General features: G+C 37.0%; 1 pseudogene; it reads left to right on the top strand.

Moving 5' to 3' along the window:
• Positions 1–27,519, top strand: part of LOC129832508 (P2Y purinoceptor 14-like) — a 55,138-nt pseudogene that overhangs the window by 19,214 nt on the left and 8,405 nt on the right.

Raw genomic sequence — 27,519 nt, 5'->3', positions numbered from 1 at the left:
AGGTGTGATGTACTATCCTACTAGTTATATTAGAGGGTTTGGGTTAATCCACTAGGTGTGATGTACTATCCTACTAGTTATATTAGAAATGAATCCACTAGGTGTGATGTACTATCCTACTAGTTATATTAGAGGGTTTGGGTTAATCCACTAGGTGTGATGTACTATCCTACTAGTTATATTAGAGGGTTTGGGTTATTACCCTAGGTGTGATGTACTATCCTACTAGTTATATTAGAAATGAATCCACTAGGTGTGATGTACTATCCTACTAGTTATATTAGAGGGTTTGGGTTAATACACTAGGTGTGATGTACTATCCTACTAGTTATATTAGAAATGAATCCACTAGGTGTGATGTACTATCCTACTAGTTATATTAGAGGGTTTGGGTTATTACACTAGGTGTGATGTACTATCCTACTAGTTATATTAGAGGGTTTGGGTTAATACACTAGGTGTGATGTACTATCCTACTAGTTATATTAGAGGGTTTGGGTTAATACACTAGGTGTGATGTACTATCCTACTAGTTATATTAGAGGGTTTGGGTTAATACACTAGGTGTGATGTACTATCCTACTAGTTATATTAGAGGGTTTGGGTTAATACACTAGGTGTGATGTACTATCCTACTAGTTATATTAGAAATGAATCCACTAGGTGTAATGTACTATCCTACTAGTTATATTAGAAATGAATCCACTAGGTGTGATGTACTATCCTACTAGTTATATTAGAGGGTTTGGGTTATTACACTAGGTGTGATGTACTATCCTACTAGTTATATTAGAAATGAATCCACTAGGTGTGATGTACTATCCTACTAGTTATATTAGAAATGAATCCACTAGGTGTGATGTACTATCCTACTAGTTATATTAGAGGGTTTGGGTTAATACACTAGGTGTGATGTACTATCCTACTAGTTATATTAGAAATGAATCCACTAGGTGTGATGTACTATCCTACTAGTTATATTAGAGGGTTTGGGTTATTACACTAGGTGTGATGTACTATCCTACTAGTTATATTAGAGGGTTTGGGTTAATCCACTCGGTGTGATGTACTATCCTACTAGTTATATTAGAAATGAATCCACTAGGTGTGATGTACTATCCTACTAGTTATATTAGAGGGTTTGGGTTATTACACTAGGTGTGATGTACTATCCTACTAGTTATATTAGAAATGAATCCACTAGGTGTGATGTACTATCCTACTAGTTATATTAGAGGGTTTGGGTTAATCCACTAGGTGTGATGTACTATCCTACTAGTTATATTAGAGGGTTTGGGTTATTACACTAGGTGTGATGTACTATCCTACTAGTTATATTAGAAATGAATCCACTAGGTGTGATGTACTATCCTACTAGTTATATTAGAGGGTTTGGGTTAATACACTAGGTGTGATGTACTATCCTACTAGTTATATTAGAAATGAATCCACTAGGTGTGATGTACTATCCTACTAGTTATATTAGAGGGTTTGGGTTAATACACTAGGTGTGATGTACTATCCTACTAGTTATATTAGAGGGTTTGGGTTATTACACTAGGTGTGATGTACTATCCTACTAGTTATATTAGAGGGTTTGGGTTAATACACTAGGTGTGATGTACTATCCTACTAGTTATATTAGAGGGTTTGGGTTAATACACTAGGTGTGATGTACTATCCTACTAGTTATATTAGAGGGTTTGGGTTAATACACTAGGTGTGATGTACTATCCTACTAGTTATATTAGAGGGTTTGGGTTAATACACTAGGTGTGATGTACTATCCTACTAGTTATATTAGAGGGTTTGGGTTAATACACTAGGTGTGATGTACTATCCTACTAGTTATATTAGAAATGAATCCACTAGGTGTGATGTACTATCCTACTAGTTATATTAGAAATGAATCCACTAGGTGTGATGTACTATCCTACTAGTTATATTAGAAATGAATCCACTAGGTGTGATGTACTATCCTACTAGTTATATTAGAGGGTTTGGGTTAATACACTAGGTGTGATGTACTATCCTACTAGTTATATTAGAAATGAATCCACTAGGTGTGATGTACTATCCTACTAGTTATATTAGAGGGTTTGGGTTATTACACTAGGTGTGATGTACTATCCTACTAGTTATATTAGAGGGTTTGGGTTAATCCACTAGGTGTGATGTACTATCCTACTAGTTATATTAGAGGGTTTGGGTTATTACACTAGGTGTGATGTACTATCCTACTAGTTATATTAGAAATGAATCCACTAGGTGTGATGTACTATCCTACTAGTTATATTAGAGGGTTTGGGTTAATACACTAGGTGTGATGTACTATCCTACTAGTTATATTAGAAATGAATCCACTAGGTGTGATGTACTATCCTACTAGTTATATTAGAAATGAATCCACTAGGTGTGATGTACTATCCTACTAGTTATATTAGAAATGAATCCACTAGGTGTGATGTACTATCCTACTAGTTATATTAGAAATGAATCCACTAGGTGTGATGTACTATCCTACTAGTTATATTAGAGGGTTTGGGTTATTACACTAGGTGTGATGTACTATCCTACTAGTTATATTAGAAATGAATCCACTAGGTGTGATGTACTATCCTACTAGTTATATTAGAAATGAATCCACTAGGTGTGATGTACTATCCTACTAGTTATATTAGAGGGTTTGGGTTAATACACTAGGTGTGATGTACTATCCTACTAGTTATATTAGAGGGTTTGGGTTATTACACTAGGTGTGATGTACTATCCTACTAGTTATATTAGAGGGTTTGGGTTATTACACTAGGTGTGATGTACTATCCTACTAGTTATATTAGAGGGTTTGGGTTAATACACTAGGTGTGATGTACTATCCTACTAGTTATATTAGAGGGTTTGGGTTAATACACTAGGTGTGATGTACTATCCTACTAGTTATATTAGAGGGTTTGGGTTAATACACTAGGTGTGATGTACTATCCTACTAGTTATATTAGAGGGTTTGGGTTAATACACTAGGTGTGATGTACTATCCTACTAGTTATATTAGAGGGTTTGGGTTAATACACTAGGTGTGATGTACTATCCTACTAGTTATATTAGAGGGTTTGGGTTAATACACTAGGTGTGATGTACTATCCTACTAGTTATATTAGAAATGAATCCACTAGGTGTGATGTACTATCCTACTAGTTATATTAGAGGGTTTGGGTTAATACACTAGGTGTGATGTACTATCCTACTAGTTATATTAGAGGGTTTGGGTTAATACACTAGGTGTGATGTACTATCCTACTAGTTATATTAGGAATGAATACACTAGGTGTGATGTACTATCCTACTAGTTATATTAGAAATGAATCCACTAGGTGTGATGTACTATCCTACTAGTTAAATTAGAGGGTTTGGTTTATTACACTAGGTGTGATGTACTATCCTACTAGTTATATTAGAGGGTTTGGGTTATTACACTAGGTGTGATGTACTATCCTACTAGTTATATTAGAAATGAATCCACTAGGTGTGATGTACTATCCTACTAGTTATATTAGAGGGTTTGGGTTAATCCACTAGGTGTGATGTACTATCCTACTAGTTATATTAGAGGGTTTGGGTTATTACACTAGGTGTGATGTACTATCCTACTAGTTATATTAGAAATGAATCCACTAGGTGTGATGTACTATCCTACTAGTTATATTAGAGGGTTTGGGTTAATACACTAGGTGTGATGTACTATCCTACTAGTTATATTAGAGGGTTTGGGTTATTACACTAGGTGTGATGTACTATCCTACTAGTTATATTAGAGGGTTTGGGTTAATACACTAGGTGTGATGTACTATCCTACTAGTTATATTAGAGGGTTTGGGTTAATACACTAGGTGTGATGTACTATCCTACTAGTTATATTAGAGGGTTTGGGTTAATACACTAGGTGTGATGTACTATCCTACTAGTTATATTAGAGGGTTTGGGTTAATACACTAGGTGTGATGTACTATCCTACTAGTTATATTAGAAATGAATCCACTAGGTGTGATGTACTATCCTACTAGTTATATTAGAAATGAATCCACTAGGTGTGATGTACTATCCTACTAGTTATATTAGAGGGTTTGGGTTAATACACTAGGTGTGATGTACTATCCTACTAGTTATATTAGAAATGAATCCACTAGGTGTGATGTACTATCCTACTAGTTATATTAGAGGGTTTGGGTTATTACACTAGGTGTGATGTACTATCCTACTAGTTATATTAGAGGGTTTGGGTTAATCCACTCGGTGTGATGTACTATCCTACTAGTTATATTAGAGGGTTTGGGTTATTACACTAGGTGTTTTACTATCCTACTAGTTATATTAGAAATGAATCCACTAGGTGTGATGTACTATCCTACTAGTTATATTAGAGGGTTTGGGTTATTACACTAGGTGTGATGTACTATCCTACTAGTTATATTAGAGGGTTTGGGTTAATACACTAGGTGTGATGTACTATCCTACTAGTTATATTAGAAATGAATCCACTAGGTGTGATGTACTATCCTACTAGTTATATTAGAAATGAATCCACTAGGTGTGATGTACTATCCTACTAGTTATATTAGAAATGAATCCACTAGGTGTGATGTACTATCCTACTAGTTATATTAGAGGGTTTGGGTTATTACACTAGGTGTGATGTACTATCCTACTAGTTATATTAGAAATGAATCCACTAGGTGTGATGTACTATCCTACTAGTTATATTAGAAATGAATCCACTAGGTGTGATGTACTATCCTACTAGTTATATTAGAGGGTTTGGGTTAATCCACTAGGTGTGATGTACTATCCTACTAGTTATATTAGAGGGTTTGGGTTATTACACTAGGTGTGATGTACTATCCTACTAGTTATATTAGAAATGAATCCACTAGGTGTGATGTACTATCCTACTAGTTATATTAGAAATGAATCCACTAGGTGTGATGTACTATCCTACTAGTTATATTAGAAATGAATCCACTAGGTGTGATGTACTATCCTACTAGTTATATTAGAAATGAATCCACTAGGTGTGATGTACTATCCTACTAGTTATATTAGAGGGTTTGGGTTAATACACTAGGTGTGATGTACTATCCTACTAGTTATATTAGAAATGAATCCACTAGGTGTGATGTACTATCCTACTAGTTATATTAGAGGGTTTGGGTTATTACACTAGGTGTGATGTACTATCCTACTAGTTATATTAGAGGGTTTGGGTTAATACACTAGGTGTGATGTACTATCCTACTAGTTATATTAGAAATGAATCCACTAGGTGTGATGTACTATCCTACTAGTTATATTAGAGGGTTTGGGTTATTACACTAGGTGTGATGTACTATCCTACTAGTTATATTAGAAATGAATCCACTAGGTGTGATGTACTATCCTACTAGTTATATTAGAAATGAATCCACTAGGTGTGATGTACTATCCTACTAGTTATATTAGAAATGAATCCACTAGGTGTGATGTACTATCCTACTAGTTATATTAGAGGGTTTGGGTTATTACACTAGGTGTGATGTACTATCCTACTAGTTATATTAGAAATGAATCCACTAGGTGTGATGTACTATCCTACTAGTTATATTAGAGGGTTTGGGTTATTACACTAGGTGTGATGTACTATCCTACTAGTTATATTAGAGGGTTTGGGTTATTACACTAGGTGTGATGTACTATCCTACTAGTTATATTAGAGGGTTTGGGTTAATACACTAGGTGTGATGTACTATCCTACTAGTTATATTAGAAATGAATCCACTAGGTGTGATGTACTATCCTACTAGTTATATTAGAAATGAATCCACTAGGTGTGATGTACTATCCTACTAGTTATATTAGAGGGTTTGGGTTATTACACTAGGTGTGATGTACTATCCTACTAGTTATATTAGAGGGTTTGGGTTATTACACTAGGTGTGATGTACTATCCTACTAGTTATATTAGAGGGTTTGGGTTATTACACTAGGTGTGATGTACTATCCTACTAGTTATATTAGAGGGTTTGGGTTATTACACTAGGTGTGATGTACTATCCTACTAGTTATATTAGAGGGTTTGGGTTATTACACTAGGTGTGATGTACTATCCTACTAGTTATATTAGAGGGTTTGGGTTAATACACTAGGTGTGATGTACTATCCTACTAGTTATATTAGAAATGAATCCACTAGGTGTGATGTACTATCCTACTAGTTATATTAGAGGGTTTGGGTTAATACACTAGGTGTGATGTACTATCCTACTAGTTATATTAGAGGGTTTGGGTTAATACACTAGGTGTGATGTACTATCCTACTAGTTATATTAGAGGGTTTGGGTTAATACACTAGGTGTGATGTACTATCCTACTAGTTATATTAGAAATGAATACACTAGGTGTGATGTACTATCCTACTAGTTATATTAGAAATGAATACACTAGGTGTGATGTACTATCCTACTAGTTATATTAGAAATGAATCCACTAGGTGTGATGTACTATCCTACTAGTTATATTAGAGGGTTTGGGTTATTACACTAGGTGTGATGTACTATCCTACTAGTTATATTAGAGGGTTTGGGTTAATACACTAGGTGTGATGTACTATCCTACTAGTTATATTAGAAATGAATCCACTAGGTGTGATGTACTATCCTACTAGTTATATTAGAGGGTTTGGGTTAATCCACTAGGTGTGATGTACTATCCTACTAGTTATATTAGAAATCAATCCACTAGGTGTGATGTACTATCCTACTAGTTATATTAGAGGGTTTGGGTTAATCCACTAGGTGTGATGTACTATCCTACTAGTTATATTAGAAATGAATACACTAGGTGTGATGTACTATCCTACTAGTTATATTAGAGGGTTTGGGTTAATACACTAGGTGTGATGTACTATCCTACTAGTTATATTAGAGGGTTTGGGTTATTACACTAGGTGTGATGTACTATCCTACTAGTTATATTAGAGGGTTTGGGTTAATACACTAGGTGTGATGTACTATCCTACTAGTTATATTAGAGGGTTTGGGTTAATACACTAGGTGTGATGTACTATCCTACTAGTTATATTAGAGGGTTTGGGTTAATACACTAGGTGTGATGTACTATCCTACTAGTTATATTAGAAATGAATCCACTAGGTGTGATGTACTATCCTACTAGTTATATTAGAGGGTTTGGGTTATTACACTAGGTGTGATGTACTATCCTACTAGTTATATTAGAAATGAATCCACTAGGTGTGATGTACTATCCTACTAGTTATATTAGAGGGTTTGGGTTAATACACTAGGTGTGATGTACTATCCTACTAGTTATATTAGAGGGTTTGGGTTAATACACTAGGTGTGATGTACTATCCTACTAGTTATATTAGAAATGAATCCACTAGGTGTGATGTACTATCCTACTAGTTATATTAGAGGGTTTGGGTTAATACACTAGGTGTGATGTACTATCCTACTAGTTATATTAGAGGGTTTGGGTTAATACACTAGGTGTGATGTACTATCCTACTAGTTATATTAGAAATGAATCCACTAGGTGTGATGTACTATCCTACTAGTTATATTAGAGGGTTTGGGTTAATCCACTAGGTGTGATGTACTATCCTACTAGTTATATTAGAAATGAATCCACTAGGTGTGATGTACTATCCTACTAGTTATATTAGAGGGTTTGGGTTAATCCACTAGGTGTGATGTACTATCCTACTAGTTATATTAGAGGGTTTGGGTTATTACACTAGGTGTGATGTACTATCCTACTAGTTATATTAGAAATGAATCCACTAGGTGTGATGTACTATCCTACTAGTTATATTAGAGGGTTTGGGTTAATACACTAGGTGTGATGTACTATCCTACTAGTTATATTAGAAATGAATCCACTAGGTGTGATGTACTATCCTACTAGTTATATTAGAAATGAATCCACTAGGTGTGATGTACTATCCTACTAGTTATATTAGAAATGAATCCACTAGGTGTGATGTACTATCCTACTAGTTATATTAGAGGGTTTGGTTTATTACACTAGGTGTGATGTACTATCCTACTAGTTATATTAGAGGGTTTGGGTTATTACACTAGGTGTGATGTACTATCCTACTAGTTATATTAGAAATGAATCCACTAGGTGTGATGTACTATCCTACTAGTTATATTAGAGGGTTTGGGTTAATCCACTAGGTGTGATGTACTATCCTACTAGTTATATTAGAGGGTTTGGGTTATTACACTAGGTGTGATGTACTATCCTACTAGTTATATTAGAAATGAATCCACTAGGTGTGATGTACTATCCTACTAGTTATATTAGAGGGTTTGGGTTAATACACTAGGTGTGATGTACTATCCTACTAGTTATATTAGAAATGAATCCACTAGGTGTGATGTACTATCCTACTAGTTATATTAGAGGGTTTGGGTTAATACACTAGGTGTGATGTACTATCCTACTAGTTATATTAGAGGGTTTGGGTTATTACACTAGGTGTGATGTACTATCCTACTAGTTATATTAGAGGGTTTGGGTTAATACACTAGGTGTGATGTACTATCCTACTAGTTATATTAGAGGGTTTGGGTTAATACACTAGGTGTGATGTACTATCCTACTAGTTATATTAGAGGGTTTGGGTTAATACACTAGGTGTGATGTACTATCCTACTAGTTATATTAGAGGGTTTGGGTTAATACACTAGGTGTGATGTACTATCCTACTAGTTATATTAGAAATGAATCCACTAGGTGTGATGTACTATCCTACTAGTTATATTAGAAATGAATCCACTAGGTGTGATGTACTATCCTACTAGTTATATTAGAAATGAATCCACTAGGTGTGATGTACTATCCTACTAGTTATATTAGAGGGTTTGGGTTAATACACTAGGTGTGATGTACTATCCTACTAGTTATATTAGAAATGAATCCACTAGGTGTGATGTACTATCCTACTAGTTATATTAGAGGGTTTGGGTTATTACACTAGGTGTGATGTACTATCCTACTAGTTATATTAGAGGGTTTGGGTTAATCCACTAGGTGTGATGTACTATCCTACTAGTTATATTAGAGGGTTTGGGTTATTACACTAGGTGTGATGTACTATCCTACTAGTTATATTAGAAATGAATCCACTAGGTGTGATGTACTATCCTACTAGTTATATTAGAGGGTTTGGGTTAATACACTAGGTGTGATGTACTATCCTACTAGTTATATTAGAAATGAATCCACTAGGTGTGATGTACTATCCTACTAGTTATATTAGAAATGAATCCACTAGGTGTGATGTACTATCCTACTAGTTATATTAGAAATGAATCCACTAGGTGTGATGTACTATCCTACTAGTTATATTAGAAATGAATCCACTAGGTGTGATGTACTATCCTACTAGTTATATTAGAGGGTTTGGGTTATTACACTAGGTGTGATGTACTATCCTACTAGTTATATTAGAAATGAATCCACTAGGTGTGATGTACTATCCTACTAGTTATATTAGAAATGAATCCACTAGGTGTGATGTACTATCCTACTAGTTATATTAGAGGGTTTGGGTTAATACACTAGGTGTGATGTACTATCCTACTAGTTATATTAGAGGGTTTGGGTTAATACACTAGGTGTGATGTACTATCCTACTAGTTATATTAGAGGGTTTGGGTTAATACACTAGGTGTGATGTACTATCCTACTAGTTATATTAGAGGGTTTGGGTTAATACACTAGGTGTGATGTACTATCCTACTAGTTATATTAGAGGGTTTGGGTTAATACACTAGGTGTGATGTACTATCCTACTAGTTATATTAGAGGGTTTGGGTTAATACACTAGGTGTGATGTACTATCCTACTAGTTATATTAGAGGGTTTGGGTTAATACACTAGGTGTGATGTACTATCCTACTAGTTATATTAGAGGGTTTGGGTTAATACACTAGGTGTGATGTACTATCCTACTAGTTATATTAGAGGGTTTGGGTTAATACACTAGGTGTGATGTACTATCCTACTAGTTATATTAGAAATGAATCCACTAGGTGTGATGTACTATCCTACTAGTTATATTAGAGGGTTTGGGTTAATACACTAGGTGTGATGTACTATCCTACTAGTTATATTAGAGGGTTTGGGTTAATACACTAGGTGTGATGTACTATCCTACTAGTTATATTAGGAATGAATACACTAGGTGTGATGTACTATCCTACTAGTTATATTAGAGGGTTTGGGTTAATACACTAGGTGTGATGTACTATCCTACTAGTTATATTAGAAATGAATCCACTAGGTGTGATGTACTATCCTACTAGTTATATTAGAGGGTTTGGGTTATTACACTAGGTGTGATGTACTATCCTACTAGTTATATTAGAGGGTTTGGGTTATTACACTAGGTGTGATGTACTATCCTACTAGTTATATTAGAAATGAATCCACTAGGTGTGATGTACTATCCTACTAGTTATATTAGAGGGTTTGGGTTAATCCACTAGGTGTGATGTACTATCCTACTAGTTATATTAGAAGGGTTTGGGTTATTACACTAGGTGTGATGTACTATCCTACTAGTTATATTAGAAATGAATCCACTAGGTGTGATGTACTATCCTACTAGTTATATTAGAGGGTTTGGGTTAATACACTAGGTGTGATGTACTATCCTACTAGTTATATTAGAAATGAATCCACTAGGTGTGATGTACTATCCTACTAGTTATATTAGAGGGTTTGGGTTAATACACTAGGTGTGATGTACTATCCTACTAGTTATATTAGAGGGTTTGGGTTATTACACTAGGTGTGATGTACTATCCTACTAGTTATATTAGAGGGTTTGGGTTAATACACTAGGTGTGATGTACTATCCTACTAGTTATATTAGAAATGAATCCACTAGGTGTGATGTACTATCCTACTAGTTATATTAGAGGGTTTGGGTTAATACACTAGGTGTGATGTACTATCCTACTAGTTATATTAGAGGGTTTGGGTTAATACACTAGGTGTGATGTACTATCCTACTAGTTATATTAGAGGGTTTGGGTTAATACACTAGGTGTGATGTACTATCCTACTAGTTATATTAGAGGGTTTGGGTTAATACACTAGGTGTGATGTACTATCCTACTAGTTATATTAGAGGGTTTGGGTTAATACACTAGGTGTGATGTACTATCCTACTAGTTATATTAGAGGGTTTGGGTTAATACACTAGGTGTGATGTACTATCCTACTAGTTATATTAGAAATGAATCCACTAGGTGTGATGTACTATCCTACTAGTTATATTAGAGGGTTTGGGTTAATACACTAGGTGTGATGTACTATCCTACTAGTTATATTAGAGGGTTTGGGTTAATCCACTAGGTGTGATGTACTATCCTACTAGTTATATTAGAGGGTTTGGGTTAATACACTAGGTGTGATGTACTATCCTACTAGTTATATTAGAAATGAATCCACTAGGTGTGATGTACTATCCTACTAGTTATATTAGAGGGTTTGGGTTATTACACTAGGTGTGATGTACTATCCTACTAGTTATATTAGAGGGTTTGGGTTAATCCACTAGGTGTGATGTACTATCCTACTAGTTATATTAGAAATGAATCCACTAGGTGTGATGTACTATCCTACTAGTTATATTAGAGGGTTTGGGTTATTACACTAGGTGTGATGTACTATCCTACTAGTTATATTAGAAATGAATCCACTAGGTGTGATGTACTATCCTACTAGTTATATTAGAAATGAATCAACTAGGTGTGATGTACTATCCTACTAGTTATATTAGAGGGTTTGGGTTAATCCACTAGGTGTGATGTACTATCCTACTAGTTATATTAGAGGGTTTGGGTTATTACACTAGGTGTGATGTACTATCCTACTAGTTATATTAGAAATGAATCCACTAGGTGTGATGTACTATCCTACTAGTTATATTAGAGGGTTTGGGTTAATACACTAGGTGTGATGTACTATCCTACTAGTTATATTAGAGGGTTTGGGTTAATACACTAGGTGTGATGTACTATCCTACTAGTTATATTAGAAATGAATCCACTAGGTGTGATGTACTATCCTACTAGTTATATTAGAAATGAATCCACTAGGTGTGATGTACTATCCTACTAGTTATATTAGAAATGAATCCACTAGGTGTGATGTACTATCCTACTAGTTATATTAGAAATGAATCCACTAGGTGTGATGTACTATCCTACTAGTTATATTAGAGGGTTTGGGTTAATACACTAGGTGTGATGTACTATCCTACTAGTTATATTAGAAATGAATCCACTAGGTGTGATGTACTATCCTACTAGTTATATTAGAAATGAATCCACTAGGTGTGATGTACTATCCTACTAGTTATATTAGAAGATGGGAATCCACTAGGTGTGATGTACTATCCTACTAGTTATATTAGAAATGAATCCACTAGGTGTGATGTACTATCCTACTAGTTATATTAGAGAGATGGAATCCACTAGGTGTGATGTACTATCCTACTAGTTATATTAGAAATGAATCCACTAGGTGTGATGTACTATCCTACTAGTTATATTAGAGGGTTTGGGTTATTACACTAGGTGTGATGTACTATCCTACTAGTTATATTAGAGGGTTTGGGTTAATACACTAGGTGTGATGTACTATCCTACTAGTTATATTAGAAATGAATCCACTAGGTGTGATGTACTATCCTACTAGTTATATTAGAGGGTTTGGGTTAATACACTAGGTGTGATGTACTATCCTACTAGTTATATTAGAGGGTTTGGGTTAATACACTAGGTGTGATGTACTATCCTACTAGTTATATTAGAAATGAATCCACTAGGTGTGATGTACTATCCTACTAGTTATATTAGAAATGAATCCACTAGGTGTGATGTACTATCCTACTAGTTATATTAGAAATGAATCCACTAGGTGTGATGTACTATCCTACTAGTTATATTAGAGGGTTTGGGTTATTACACTAGGTGTGATGTACTATCCTACTAGTTATATTAGAAATGAATCCACTAGGTGTGATGTACTATCCTACTAGTTATATTAGAGGGTTTGGGTTAATACACTAGGTGTGATGTACTATCCTACTAGTTATATTAGAGGGTTTGGGTTAATACACTAGGTGTGATGTACTATCCTACTAGTTATATTAGAAATGAATCCACTAGGTGTGATGTACTATCCTACTAGTTATATTAGAGGGTTTGGGTTAATACACTAGGTGTGATGTACTATCCTACTAGTTATATTAGAAATGAATCCACTAGGTGTGATGTACTATCCTACTAGTTATATTAGAAATGAATCCACTAGGTGTGATGTACTATCCTACTAGTTATATTAGAAATGAATCCACTAGGTGTGATGTACTATCCTACTAGTTATATTAGAGGGTTTGGGTTATTACACTAGGTGTGATGTACTATCCTACTAGTTATATTAGAGGGTTTGGGTTAATACACTAGGTGTGATGTACTATCCTACTAGTTATATTAGAGGGTTTGGGTTATTACACTAGGTGTGATGTACTATCCTACTAGTTATATTAGAGGGTTTGGGTTAATACACTAGGTGTGATGTACTATCCTACTAGTTATATTAGAAATGAATCCACTAGGTGTGATGTACTATCCTACTAGTTATATTAGAGGGTTTGGGTTAATACACTAGGTGTGATGTACTATCCTACTAGTTATATTAGAGGGTTTGGGTTAATACACTAGGTGTGATGTACTATCCTACTAGTTATATTAGAGGGTTTGGGTTAATACACTAGGTGTGATGTACTATCCTACTAGTTATATTAGGAATGAATACACTAGGTGTGATGTACTATCCTACTAGTTATATTAGAAATGAATACACTAGGTGTGATGTACTATCCTACTAGTTATATTAGAAATGAATACACTAGGTGTGATGTACTATCCTACTAGTTATATTAGAAATGAATCCACTAGGTGTGATGTACTATCCTACTAGTTAAATTAGAGGGTTTGGTTTATTACACTAGGTGTGATGTACTTTCCTACTAGTTATATTAGAGGGTTTGGGTTATTACACTAGGTGTGATGTACTATCCTACTAGTTATATTAGAAATGAATCCACTAGGTGTGATGTACTATCCTACTAGTTATATTAGAGGGTTTGGGTTAATCCACTAGGTGTGATGTACTATCCTACTAGTTATATTAGAAATGAATCCACTAGGTGTGATGTACTATCCTACTAGTTATATTAGAGGGTTTGGGTTAATCCACTAGGTGTGATGTACTATCCTACTAGTTATATTAGAAATGAATACACTAGGTGTGATGTACTATCCTACTAGTTATATTAGAGGGTTTGGGTTAATACACTAGGTGTGATGTACTATCCTACTAGTTATATTAGAGGGTTTGGGTTAATACACTAGGTGTGATGTACTATCCTACTAGTTATATTAGAGGGTTTGGGTTAATACACTAGGTGTGATGTACTATCCTACTAGTTATATTAGAGGGTTTGGGTTAATACACTAGGTGTGATGTACTATCCTACTAGTTATATTAGAGGGTTTGGGTTAATACACTAGGTGTGATGTACTATCCTACTAGTTATATTAGAGGGTTTGGGTTAATACACTAGGTGTGATGTACTATCCTACTAGTTATATTAGAGGGTTTGGGTTAATACACTAGGTGTGATGTACTATCCTACTAGTTATATTAGAAATGAATCCACTAGGTGTGATGTACTATCCTACTAGTTATATTAGAGGGTTTGGGTTAATACACTAGGTGTGATGTACTATCCTACTAGTTATATTAGAGGGTTTGGGTTAATACACTAGGTGTGATGTACTATCCTACTAGTTATATTAGAAATGAATCCACTAGGTGTGATGTACTATCCTACTAGTTATATTAGAGGGTTTGGGTTAATACACTAGGTGTGATGTACTATCCTACTAGTTATATTAGAGGGTTTGGGTTAATACACTAGGTGTGATGTACTATCCTACTAGTTATATTAGAGGGTTTGGGTTAATACACTAGGTGTGATGTACTATCCTACTAGTTATATTAGAAATGAATCCACTAGGTGTGATGTACTATCCTACTAGTTATATTAGAGGGTTTGGGTTAATCCACTAGGTGTGATGTACTATCCTACTAGTTATATTAGAAATGAATCCACTAGGTGTGATGTACTATCCTACTAGTTATATTAGAGGGTTTGGGTTAATCCACTAGGTGTGATGTACTATCCTACTAGTTATATTAGAGGGTTTGGGTTATTACACTAGGTGTGATGTACTATCCTACTAGTTATATTAGAGGGTTTGGGTTAATACACTAGGTGTGATGTACTATCCTACTAGTTATATTAGAAATGAATCCACTAGGTGTGATGTACTATCCTACTAGTTATATTAGAAATGAATCCACTAGGTGTGATGTACTATCCTACTAGTTATATTAGAGGGTTTGGGTTAATCCACTAGGTGTGATGTACTATCCTACTAGTTATATTAGAGGGTTTGGGTTATTACACTAGGTGTGATGTACTATCCTACTAGTTATATTAGAGGGTTTGGGTTAATCCACTAGGTGTGATGTACTATCCTACTAGTTATATTAGAAATGAATCCACTAGGTGTGATGTACTATCCTACTAGTTATATTAGAGGGTTTGGGTTAATACACTAGGTGTGATGTACTATCCTACTAGTTATATTAGAAATGAATCCACTAGGTGTGATGTACTATCCTACTAGTTATATTAGAAATGAATCCACTAGGTGTGATGTACTATCCTACTAGTTATATTAGAGGGTTTGGGTTATTACACTAGGTGTGATGTACTATCCTACTAGTTATATTAGAGGGTTTGGGTTAATACACTAGGTGTGATGTACTATCCTACTAGTTATATTAGAGGGTTTGGGTTAATACACTAGGTGTGATGTACTATCCTACTAGTTATATTAGAGGGTTTGGGTTAATACACTAGGTGTGATGTACTATCCTACTAGTTATATTAGAGGGTTTGGGTTAATACACTAGGTGTGATGTACTATCCTACTAGTTATATTAGAAATGAATCCACTAGGTGTGATGTACTATCCTACTAGTTATATTAGAGGTTTTGGGTTATTACACTAGGTGTGATGTACTATCCTACTAGTTATATTAGAGGGTTTGGGTTAATACACTAGGTGTGATGTACTATCCTACTAGTTATATTAGAGGGTTTGGGTTAATACACTAGGTGTGATGTACTATCCTACTAGTTATATTAGAAATGAATCCACTAGGTGTGATGTACTATCCTACTAGTTATATTAGAAATGAATCCACTAGGTGTGATGTACTATCCTACTAGTTATATTAGAGGGTTTGGGTTAATACACTAGGTGTGATGTACTATCCTACTAGTTATATTAGAGGGTTTGGGTTAATACACTAGGTGTGATGTACTATCCTACTAGTTATATTAGAAATGAATCCACTAGGTGTGATGTACTATCCTACTAGTTAAATTAGAGGGTTTGGTTTATTACACTAGGTGTGATGTACTATCCTACTAGTTATATTAGAGGGTTTGGGTTATTACACTAGGTGTGATGTACTATCCTACTAGTTATATTAGGAATGAATACACTAGGTGTGATGTACTATCCTACTAGTTATATTAGAAATGAATCCACTAGGTGTGATGTACTATCCTACTAGTTATATTAGAAATGAATCCACTAGGTGTGATGTACTATCCTACTAGTTATATTAGAGGGTTTGGGTTAATACACTAGGTGTGATGTACTATCCTACTAGTTATATTAGAAATGAATCCACTAGGTGTGATGTACTATCCTACTAGTTATATTAGAGGGTTTGGGTTAATACACTAGGTGTGATGTACTATCCTACTAGTTATATTAGAGGGTTTGGGTTATTACACTAGGTGTGATGTACTATCCTACTAGTTATATTAGAGGGTTTGGGTTAATACACTAGGTGTGATGTACTATCCTACTAGTTATATTAGAGGGTTTGGGTTAATACACTAGGTGTGATGTACTATCCTACTAGTTATATTAGAGGGTTTGGGTTAATACACTAGGTGTGATGTACTATCCTACTAGTTATATTAGAGGGTTTGGGTTAATACACTAGGTGTGATGTACTATCCTACTAGTTATATTAGAAATGAATCCACTAGGTGTGATGTACTATCCTACTAGTTATATTAGAGGGTTTGGGTTAATACACTAGGTGTGATGTACTATCCTACTAGTTATATTAGAAATGAATCCACTAGGTGTGATGTACTATCCTACTAGTTATATTAGAGGGTTTGGGTTATTACACTAGGTGTGATGTACTATCCTACTAGTTATATTAGAGGGTTTGGGTTAATCCACTCGGTGTGATGTACTATCCTACTAGTTATATTTGTTATGCTGATGAAGGAGGACCCAAAAGCGACGAAATAGAAACAGAGTCTTTATTCCAGTCTTAGACAAAAACGATACTCCTGATATATCTAAGGTAAAAACAAAACAGGAAAACTGAAATCCTCTCGTCAGTAGAGATGAACGACTGGAGACGCGACCACTAGACACCTGCTCACACGCAGCATCTGATGAAGGCAAAACCACGATAGAGCGGAACAAGGACACAGAACAGCAAACATCAAACAAGAATCCGACAAAGACAGAAGCAGAAAACAGAGGGAGAAATAGGGACTCAAATCAGAGGGCAAAATAGGGGACAGGTGTGAAAGAGTAAATGAGGTCGTTAGGAGAAAGAGAAACAGCTGGGAGCAGGAACGGAACGATAGAGAGAGAGAGCGGGGGAGGGAGAGAGGGAGGAGGAGAGAGAGGAATAGAAAGAGGGAAAGAACCTAATAACCAGCAGAGGGAAGCACAGGGACAAGACATGAAGATCAAAGACAAAACATGACAGTACCCCCCCACTCACCAAGCGCCTCCTGGCGCACTCGAGGAGGAACCCTGGCGGCGACGAAGGAAATCATCAATCAACGAACGGTCCAGCACGTCCCGAGATGGAACCCAACTCCTCTCCTCAGGACCGAAACCCTCCCCATCCACTAAGTACTGTTGACCACGTCCCTGAGAACGCATGTCCATGATCCTCCGTTCCTTGTAAATAGGTGCGCCCTCGACAAGGACGGGAGGGGGGGAGGGAAGACGAACGGGGGCGCGAAGAAAAGGCTTGACACAAGAGACATGGAAGACAGGGTGGACGCGACGAAGATGTCGCGGAAGAAGCAGTCGCACAGCGACTGGATTAACGACCTGAGAGACACGAAACGGACCAATGAACCGCGGAGTCAACTTGCGAGAAGCTGTCGTAAGGGAAAGGTTACGAGTGAAAAGCCACACTCTCTGACCGCGACAATACCTAGGACTCTTAATCCTACGTTTATTGGCGGCTCTCACAGTCCTCCCCGCAGACGAAGGCAGACCGGTACTAAAGTCTAAGGCGATCTGAGACCATGGTCGAGAAGGAATGGGAAGCGGTCTAAGACGACCGGCATGAGGAGAGTTACCTGACTTAGTCTGCGCGCAGTCCGGACAAGCAGCCACGAAACGGCGCGTGTCCCGCTCCTGAGTAGGCCACCAAAACCGCTGGCGAATAGAAGCAAGCGTACCCCGAACGCCGGGGTGACCAGCTAACTTGGCAGAATGAGCCCACTGAAGAACAGCCAGACGAATAGAGACAGGAACGAACAGAAGGTTACTAGGACAAGCGCGCGGCGACGCAGTGTGAGTGAGTGCTTGCTTTACCTGTCTCTCAATTCCCCAGACAGTCAACCCGACAACACGCCCTTCAGGGAGAATCCCCTCGGGTTCCGATGGCGACAATCGATGAGAAAAGTAAGCGCAGGGATGGACCTTATCGTCAGACTGGAAGCGCTGGGACAGAATGGCTCCCACGCCCACCTCTGATGCGTCAACCTCGACAATGAATTGTTTAGTGACGTCAGGAGTAACAAGGATAGGGACGGATGTAACACGCTTCTTGAGGAGATCAAAAGCTCCCTGGGCGGAACCAGACCACTTAAAGCAAGACTTGACAGAAGTCAGAGCTGTGAGAGGAGCAGCCACTTGACCGAAATTACGAATGAAACGCCGATAGAAATTAGCGAAACCGAGAAAGCGCTGTAACTCGACACGTGACTTAGGAACAGGCCAATCGCTGACATCCTGGACCTTAGCGGGATCCATCTGAATGCCTTCAGCAGACAGATAATCATCGAGAGCCTTACGTTCGGAAGCCGACAGAGAGAATAATCTACCCCGAGGAGAAGTGGTCCCCGGATGGAGATCAATACAACAATCATACGACCGGTGAGGAGGAAGAGAGTTGGCTCTGGACCGACTGAAGACCGTGCGCAGATCATGATGTTCCTCCGGCACTCCTGTCACATCACCAGGCTCCTCCTGAGTAGAGGGGACAGAAGAAACAGGAGGAATAGCAGACATTAAACACTTCACATGACAAGAAACGTTCCAGGATAGGATAGAATTACTAGACCAATTAATAGAAGGATTATGACATACTAGCCAGGGATGACCCAAAACAACAGGTGTAACAGGTGAACAAAAAATCAAAAAAGAAATGGTCTCACTGTGGTTACCAGATACTGTGAGGGTTAAAGGTAGTGTCTCATATCTGATACTGGGGAGAGAACTACCATCTAAGGCGAACATGGGTGTGATCCTCCCTAACTCTCTGAGAGGAATGTCATGTTTCCGAGCCCATGCTTCGTCCATAAAACAACCCTCAGCCCCAGAGTCTATCAAGGCACTGCAGGAAGCAGCCGACCCGGTCCAGCGTAGATGGACCGACAAGGTAGTACAGGAACTTGATGGAGAGACCTGAGTAGTAGCGCTCACCAGTAGCCCTCCGCTTACTGATGATCTCTGACCTTTAACTGGACATGACATGACAAAATGTCCAGCAGAACCGCAATAGAAGCAAAGGCGGTTGGTGATTCTCCGTTCCCTCTCCTTAGTCGAGATGTGAACACCTCCCAGCTGCATGGGCTCAGTCTCTGAGCCGATGGAAGGAGATGGTCGAGATGCGGAGAAGGGAAGCCCCGCTGACGCGAGCTCTCTTCCCCGAGCTCGGTGACGAAGATCTACCCGTCGTTCTATGCGGATGGCGAGTGCAATCAACGAGTCCACGCTGGAAGGAACCTCCCGGGAGAGAATCTCATCCTTAACCTCAGCGTGGAGTCCCTCCAGAAAACGAGCGAGCAACGCCGGCTCGTTCCAGTCACTGGATGCAGCAAGAGTACGAAACTCTATAGAGTAATCCGTTATGGATCGATCACCTTGACATAGGGAAGCCAGACCCCTGGAAGCCTCCTTCCCAAAAACTGAACGATCAAAGACCCGTATCATCTCCTCCTTAAAGTTCTGATAAACGTCAGAACACTCAGCCCTTGCCTCCCAGATAGCTGTGCCCCACTCCCGAGCCCGCCCAGTAAGGAGTGATATGACGTAAGCGATCCGAGCTCTCTCTCCAGAGTATGTGTTGGGCTGGAGAGAGAACACAATATCACACTGGGTGAGAAAGGAGCGACACTCAGTGGGCTGTCCAGAGTAACATGGTGGATTATTAACCCTGGGTTCCGGAGACTCGGAAGACCAGGAAGTAGCTTGTGGTACGAGACGAAGACTCTGAAACTGTCCTGAGAGATCGGAAACCTGAGCGGCCAGGGTCTCAACGGCCTGACGAGCAGCAGACAATTCCTGCTCGTGTCTGCCGAGCATTGCTCCCTGGAACTTGACGGTAGTGTAGAGAGAATCCGTAGTCGCTGGGTCCATTCTTGGTCGGATTCTTCTGTTATGCTGATGAAGGAGGACCCAAAAGCGACGAAATAGAAACAGAGTCTTTATTCCAGTCTTAGACAAAAACGATACTCCTGATATATCTAAGGTAAAAACAAAACAGGAAAACTGAAATCCTCTCGTCAGTAGAGATGAACGACTGGAGACGCGACCACTAGACACCTGCTCACACGCAGCATCTGATGAAGGCAAAACCACGATAGAGCGGAACAAGGACACAGAACAGCAAACATCAAACAAGAATCCGACAAAGACAGAAGCAGAAAACAGAGGGAGAAATAGGGACTCAAATCAGAGGGCAAAATAGGGGACAGGTGTGAAAGAGTAAATGAGGTCGTTAGGAGAAAGAGAAACAGCTGGGAGCAGGAACGGAACGATAGAGAGAGAGAGCGGGGGAGGGAGAGAGGGAGGAGGAGAGAGAGGAATAGAAAGAGGGAAAGAACCTAATAACCAGCAGAGGGAAGCACAGGGACAAGACATGAAGATCAAAGACAAAACATGACAATATTAGAGGGTTTGGGTTATTACACTAGGTGTTTTACTATCCTACTAGTTATATTAGAAATGAATCCACTAGGTGTGATGTACTATCCTACTAGTTATATTAGAGGGTTTGGGTTATTACACTAGGTGTGATGTACTATCCTACTAGTTATATTAGAAATGAATCCACTAGGTGTGATGTACTATCCTACTAGTTATATTAGAAATGAATCCACTAGGTGTGATGTACTATCCTACTAGTTAAATTAGAGGGTTTGGGTTAATACACTAGGTGTGATGTACTATCCTACTAGTTATATTAGAAATGAATCCACTAGGTGTGATGTACTATCCTACTAGTTATATTAGAGGGTTTGGGTTATTACACTAGGTGTGATGTACTATCCTACTAGTTATATTAGAAATGAATCCACTAGGTGTGATGTACTATCCTACTAGTTATATTAGAAATGAATCCACTAGGTGTGATGTACTATCCTACTAGTTATATTAGAAATGAATCCACTAGGTGTGATGTACTATCCTACTAGTTATATTAGAGGGTTTGGGTTAATACACTAGGTGTGATGTACTATCCTACTAGTTATATTAGAAATGAATCCACTAGGTGTGATGTACTATCCTACTAGTTATATTAGAGGGGTTGGGTTATTACACTAGGTGTGATGTACTATCCTACTAGTTATATTAGAAATGAATCCACTAGGTGTGATGTACTATCCTACTAGTTATATTAGAAATGAATCCACTAGGTGTGATGTACTATCCTACTAGTTATATTAGAAATGAATCCACTAGGTGTGATGTACTATCCTACTAGTTATATTAGAGGGTTTTTGGTTATTACACTAGGTGTGATGTACTATCCTACTAGTTATATTAGAGGGTTTGGGTTAATACACTAGGTATGATGTACTATCCTACTAGTTATATTAGAAATGAATCCACTAGGTGTGATGTACTATCCTACTAGTTATATTAGAAATGAATCCACTAGGTGTGATGTACTATCCTACTAGTTATATTAGAAATGAATCCACTAGGTGTGATGTACTATCCTACTAGTTATATTAGAGGGTTTGGGTTATTACACTAGGTGTGATGTACTATCCTACTAGTTATATTAGAGGGGTTGGGTTATTACACTAGGTGTGATGTACTATCCTACTAGTTATATTAGAAATGAATCCACTAGGTGTGATGTACTATCCTACTAGTTATATTAGAAATGAATCCACTAGGTGTGATGTACTATCCTACTAGTTATATTAGAAATGAATCCACTAGGTGTGATGTGCTATCCTACTAGTTATATTAGAGGGTTTGGGTTAATACACTAGGTGTGATGTACTATCCTACTAGTTATATTAGAAATGAATCCACTAGGTGTGATGTACTATCCTACTAGTTATATTAGAAATGAATCCACTAGGTGTGATGTACTATCCTACTAGTTATATTAGAAATGAATCCACTAGGTGTGATGTACTATCCTACTAGTTATATTAGAAATGAATCCACTAGGTGTGATGTACTATCCTACTAGTTATATTAGAGGGTTTGGGTTATTACACTAGGTGTGATGTACTATCCTACTAGTTATATTAGAGGGTTTGGGTTAATACACTAGGTGTGATGTACTATCCTACTAGTTATATTAGAGGGTTTGGGTTAATACACTAGGTGTGATGTACTATCCTACTAGTTATATTAGAGGGTTTGGGTTAATACACTAGGTGTGATGTACTATCCTACTAGTTATATTAGAGGGTTTGGGTTAATACACTAGGTGTGATGTACTATCCTACTAGTTATATTAGAAATGAATCCACTAGGTGTGATGTACTATCCTACTAGTTATATTAGAGGGTTTGGGTTAATACACTAGGTGTGATGTACTATCCTACTAGTTATATTAGAGGGTTTGGGTTAATACACTAGGTGTGATGTACTATCCTACTAGTTATATTAGAGGGTTTGGGTTAATACACTAGGTGTGATGTACTATCCTACTAGTTATATTAGAGGGTTTGGGTTAATCCACTAGGTGTGATGTACTATCCTACTAGTTATATTAGAGGGTTTGGGTTAATACACTAGGTGTGATGTACTATCCTACTAGTTATATTAGAGGGTTTGGGTTATTACACTAGGTGTGATGTACTATCCTACTAGTTATATTAGAGGGTTTGGGTTAATACACTAGGTGTGATGTACTATCCTACTAGTTATATTAGAGGGTTTGGGTTAATACACTAGGTGTGATGTACTATCCTACTAGTTATATTAGAAATGAATCCACTAGGTGTGATGTACTATCCTACTAGTTATATTAGAAATGAATCCACTAGGTGTGATGTACTATCCTACTAGTTATATTAGAAATGAATCCACTAGGTGTGATGTACTATCCTACTAGTTATATTAGAGGGTTTGGGTTATTACACTAGGTGTGATGTACTATCCTACTAGTTATATTAGAGGGTTTGGGTTATTACACTAGGTGTGATGTACTATCCTACTAGTTATATTAGAGGGTTTGGGTTAATACACTAGGTGTGATGTACTATCCTACTAGTTATATTAGAAATGAATCCACTAGGTGTGATGTACTATCCTACTAGTTATATTAGAGGGTTTGGGTTATTACACTAGGTGTGATGTACTATCCTACTAGTTATATTAGAGGGTTTGGGTTATTACACTAGGTGTGATGTACTATCCTACTAGTTATATTAGAGGGTTTGGGTTAATATACTAGGTGTGATGTACTATCCTACTAGTTATATTAGAGGGTTTTTGGTTATTACACTAGGTGTGATGTACTATCCTACTAGTTATATTAGAAATGAATCCACTAGGTGTGATGTACTATCCTACTAGTTATATTAGAGGGTTTGGGTTAATACACTAGGTGTGATGTACTATCCTACTAGTTATATTAGAAATGAATCCACTAGGTGTGATGTACTATCCTACTAGTTATATTAGAGGGTTTGGGTTAATACACTAGGTGTGATGTACTATCCTACTAGTTATATTAGAAATGAATCCACTAGGTGTGATGTACTATCCTACTAGTTATATTAGAGGGTTTGGGTTATTACACTAGGTGTGATGTACTATCCTACTAGTTATATTAGAGGGTTTGGGTTAATACACTAGGTGTGATGTACTATCCTACTAGTTATATTAGAAATGAATCCACTAGGTGTGATGTACTATCCTACTAGTTATATTAGAGGGTTTGGGTTAATACACTAGGTGTGATGTACTATCCTACTAGTTATATTAGAGGGTTTGGGTTAATACACTAGGTGTGATGTACTATCCTACTAGTTATATTAGAGGGTTTGGGTTAATACACTAGGTGTGATGTACTATCCTACTAGTTATATTAGAAATGAATCCACTAGGTGTGATGTACTATCCTACTAGTTATATTAGAGGGTTTGGGTTATTACACTAGGTGTGATGTACTATCCTACTAGTTATATTAGAGGGTTTGGGTTAATACACTAGGTGTGATGTACTATCCTACTAGTTATATTAGAAATGAATCCACTAGGTGTGATGTACTATCCTACTAGTTATATTAGAGGGTTTGGGTTAATACACTAGGTGTGATGTACTATCCTACTAGTTATATTAGAGGGTTTGGGTTAATACACTAGGTGTGATGTACTATCCTACTAGTTATATTAGAGGGTTTGGGTTAATACACTAGGTGTGATGTACTATCCTACTAGTTATATTAGAGGGTTTGGGTTAATACACTAGGTGTGATGTACTATCCTACTAGTTATATTAGAAATGAATCCACTAGGTGTAATGTACTATCCTACTAGTTATATTAGAAATGAATCCACTAGGTGTGATGTACTATCCTACTAGTTATATTAGAAATGAATCCACTAGGTGTGATGTACTATCCTACTAGTTATATTAGAAATGAATCCACTAGGTGTGATGTACTATCCTACTAGTTATATTAGAAATGAATCCACTAGGTGTGATGTACTATCCTACTAGTTATATTAGAGGGTTTGGGTTAATACACTAGGTGTGATGTACTATCCTACTAGTTATATTAGAAATGAATCCACTAGGTGTGATGTACTATCCTACTAGTTATATTAGAGGTTTTGGGTTATTACACTAGGTGTGATGTACTATCCTACTAGTTATATTAGAAATGAATCCACTAGGTGTGATGTACTATCCTACTAGTTATATTAGAGGTTTTGGGTTATTACACTAGGTGTGATGTACTATCCTACTAGTTATATTAGAAATGAATCCACTAGGTGTGATGTACTATCCTACTAGTTATATTAGAGGGTTTGGGTTATTACACTAGGTGTGATGTACTATCCTACTAGTTATATTAGAAATGAATCCACTAGGTGTGATGTACTATCCTACTAGTTATATTAGAGGGTTTGGGTTAATACACTAGGTGTGATGTACTATCCTACTAGTTATATTAGAAATGAATCCACTAGGTGTGATGTACTATCCTACTAGTTATATTAGAAATGAATCCACTAGGTGTGATGTACTATCCTACTAGTTATATTAGAAATGAATCCACTAGGTGTGATGTACTATCCTACTAGTTATATTAGAAATGAATCCACTAGGTGTGATGTACTATCCTACTAGTTATATTAGAAATGAATCCACTAGGTGTGATGTACTATCCTACTAGTTATATTAGAAATGAATCCACTAGGTGTGATGTACTATCCTACTAGTTATATTAGAGGGTTTGGGTTAATACACTAGGTGTGATGTACTATCCTACTAGTTATATTAGAGGGTTTGGGTTAATACACTAGGTGTGATGTACTATCCTACTAGTTATATTAGAGGGTTTGGGTTAATACACTAGGTGTGATGTACTATCCTACTAGTTATATTAGGAATGAATACACTAGGTGTGATGTACTATCCTACTAGTTATATTAGAAATGAATCCACTAGGTGTGATGTACTATCCTACTAGTTATATTAGAAATGAATCCACTAGGTGTGATGTACTATCCTACTAGTTATATTAGAGGGTTTGGGTTAATACACTAGGTGTGATGTACTATCCTACTAGTTATATTAGAGGGTTTGGGTTAATACACTAGGTGTGATGTACTATCCTACTAGTTATATTAGAGGGTTTGGGTTAATACACATGGTGTGATGTACTATCCTACTAGTTATATTAGAAATGAATCCACTAGGTGTGATGTACTATCCTACTAGTTATATTAGAGGGTTTGGGTTATTACACTAGGTGTGATGTACTATCCTACTAGTTATATTAGAGGGTTTGGGTTAATCCACTAGGTGTGATGTACTATCCTACTAGTTATATTAGAGGGTTTGGGTTAATACACTAGGTGTGATGTACTATCCTACTAGTTATATTAGAAATGAATCCACTAGGTGTGATGTACTATCCTACTAGTTATATTAGAGGGTTTGGGTTAATACACTAGGTGTGATGTACTATCCTACTAGTTATATTAGAGGGTTTGGGTTAATACACTAGGTGTGATGTACTATCCTACTAGTTATATTAGAGTGTTTGTGTTATTACACTAGGTGTGATGTACTATCCTACTAGTTATATTAGAGGGTTTGGGTTAATACACTAGGTGTGATGTACTATCCTACTAGTTATATTAGAGGGTTTGGGTTAATACACTAGGTGTGATGTACTATCCTACTAGTTATATTAGAGGGTTTGGGTTAATACACTAGGTGTGATGTACTATCCTACTAGTTATATTAGAGGGTTTGGGTTAATACACTAGGTGTGATGTACTATCCTACTAGTTATATTAGAAATGAATCCACTAGGTGTAATGTACTATCCTACTAGTTATATTAGAGGGTTTGGGTTAATACACTAGGTGTGATGTACTATCCTACTAGTTATATTAGAGGGTTTGGGTTATTACACTAGGTGTGATGTACTATCCTACTAGTTATATTAGAAATGAATCCACTAGGTGTGATGTACTATCCTACTAGTTATATTAGAAATGAATCCACTAGGTGTGATGTACTAT

Source organism: Salvelinus fontinalis, chromosome 33 (assembly GCF_029448725.1).
Source record: "Salvelinus fontinalis isolate EN_2023a chromosome 33, ASM2944872v1, whole genome shotgun sequence".
Taxonomy (NCBI): domain Eukaryota; kingdom Metazoa; phylum Chordata; class Actinopteri; order Salmoniformes; family Salmonidae; genus Salvelinus; species Salvelinus fontinalis.
Note: the sequence above shows the minus strand (reverse complement) of the source record. Positions and strands in the feature narration are given on the sequence as shown.